Below are 2,660 nucleotides of genomic sequence, written 5' to 3' on the forward strand. Positions count from 1 at the left end.
AGCTGCAGTATGAGAGACTTAAGATTTAAGAAATAACTTCTCAAGCAGGGAAGACTCGGGCTGGGGATTTAGCTCAGTGGCAAAGCGCCTGCCTGGCAAGCACAAGGTCGTGAGTTCAGTTCCCCGTACCAGAGAAAAACCACACACACACACAAAAGGAAAGGGGGGAAGAGGAAAGGAAAAGGAAAAAGAAAAAGAAATAGAAAAAAGAAAAACAAAAAAAAAAAAAAAAAAAAAAAAGAAGAGAAGACTCTTGCTTTACTTTTCTCACTGTTGAGATAGAATACCCAACATCCAAAGATAAAGGAGGAAAGGTTTATTTTGGCTTACGGTTGTAGGGGTGTCAGTCCATAACTGGCTGGCTCCAAGGCAGGGTGGTATGGCAGACAAGCCTCACAGAGGATTACATGGCAGCCAAAATGTAGAAAAACAGTAAGGTAGCAGCCCTTTTTATATTCGATCTAGCCTACTGGGTTTAGGGTAAGTGCCAAACCAATCAGTAGACTGATTCAGTAATCACACACCCTTAATCCCAGCATCACATTCTTTAGATCCAGCCATCTCTGAAAAAAGCCCCCACCTATGACCACATGAAGCTTTGGGGGAACATCTAGACACAAGCCATAGTAACTGTGGAGGCCCTGCCTAGAGTTGGGAACACATAAAATGGCTGTGCAGGCCAGGTTTGACTCTGGGCCTGGGTGGCCTCCCCTACAGAACAAGTAGTTTCAAGCAGCGACCATAGCAGATACTTCCTGGGCACCTGTGTCTTCCAAGGCTATCCAAAGCTAGTGACACGTGCTTACCAGGAGATTTGTACCCTGTGCTGGGCCTTAGACTTAGTCTTACAATAGCCCTTACACTGGTCATGCTTTTTTATAGAGAAGAGAATTGAGTCCCCAGAAGGGACAGAAGGCCCTTTTGAGGGCAGAACCTTTACACATCTTTGCCCATGTAATGTTCTCGACAGAATTAATAGCTAGGATAATTTGCCCTATTTTGAAGATGCTGTGAAATTCATTGAGTTGGCCCAGATCACTTAGTCCCCAACTTTCCCAGAGCCCCCAGACATGGCTTCCAGGAAGGACACGAAAAGGCTACAACTAAGGCAGTGTCCAGGGAGCCTCCTGGGGAGGTGGGCCCTAGCTGGCTCCAGACTGGTGAGTGGCTGGGTGGATGTAGAGGGCATCTGCGTTGGATGCATGAGCAGAGGCCCCCAGAGAGGATGTGCCAGTCACTGATGTGAGGACAGCAGCAAGAGCAAATGTAAGGGATGGTGGGGGTGGGCCAGGACTGGAATCGACAAGTCAGGGTCGAGTTGTGCAGGGTCTAGCATGTGAGGTTAAGGGGTTGGACTTTATTGTGTTGGGGTAGAGAGCCACTGAAGGTGCTTGAAAGAAAAGCGAGAGAATTCTAGCGTGGAGTTTACCCCCTGAGCCAGAGGGACAGCCAGGACTCTGCCAAGCCTGTGCCAGGTGCTTGGACTGTGTCCAGCTTGGTGACTCAATGCTGAGGAAATTGCTCCCCAGGGGGAAAAGACCCAAATGAATCACTGAGTGAGGTGGGGAGGCTGGGAGGCTGGGGGCTCTCTGAGTCACCCTCCAAGCGATGGGGAGAGGGAGTTGTAGAGAGGGGCTGTGCACCAGATAGGATTCGGGTCAGACCACAGGGAGGGCGATCCGGGGACTCATTCTGGGTTTGGTGCTCTCGGCAGTCCTGTGAGGGAGATGGAGAAATTGAGGCTCAGAAAGGTGGGGAGGGGATCTCATCAAGGTCATGCAGCAAGTTATTGGTGAAAGCCAGGTGAGACCTTCCAGTCTAGAGAAGTCCCTTGCCACCACCTCATCAGTTCTCAGGGCAAGCGTGGACTAGCAAGCGGATTTGTTCAAGCAGGGAGTTGACCCATACACCAGTCCCTCTATCATCCCCACCTCCATCCCTTTAGGCAGACAACTGAGGGGCTGCGCCTCCGCGGTGGGACACCAGGGGGCGCAGAAGTGTCACGGCTGCCGCAGGGGCCTGAGCAGAGGCCGCTCTGCGGAGAACTGCGCTCCGGACGCGCGGGTCCCATCGCAGAACTGCGGACTGCGTGACCCTGGGGCTTGCACCTTCTCCAGCCTCCCGGACCCCGGCACAGCCCTGTCTGCCAGTCCTGGGGGCTCAGTGCTCCCACCTCGCACTTAGGAATGGTGCGCCCGAGCGTGTCTGCTCGCACGTGTCTCCTTCGCAGATTTGTTCCTGCCCCAGGGCTTGTCCGTCTTGGAGCGACCTCTAAAATTCTCCCTGACTTCTCCATCCTTCTCCCTCCGTAGAAGAGAGCGGAGCAAGCCCGGAGCTCCTGTGCAGTGTCTATGGCCCCTTCCGTCTTCATCCTCCCCCTCTCTCCACTGCGCTGATCTCGGTCTCGGGCTCCGGCCTGGCCCCAGGACTCGAAGTGGAGGGGAGAGGATGTGGTCAGACAGGGCGCGGGGCTCAGAGCTGCGACCTCTGCGAGATGGTGAAAGGAGTGGCGTTGGGGAAAGGGAAGGGGAGCGAAGGTGAGAGCCGGCTCCCAGGCGGGGTCCTCAGAGCGCACAGGCTGGGAGAGTATGGGAGGGGAGGCAGACGGCAGCGGAGGTCTGGCGGGGGTCTGGCGGGTCGGAGATCGGACGGCCCGGAGG

This window comes from Chinchilla lanigera, unplaced genomic scaffold (assembly GCF_000276665.1).
Source record: "Chinchilla lanigera isolate Chin_1 unplaced genomic scaffold, ChiLan1.0 scaffold00013, whole genome shotgun sequence".
Lineage (NCBI taxonomy): Eukaryota > Metazoa > Chordata > Mammalia > Rodentia > Chinchillidae > Chinchilla > Chinchilla lanigera.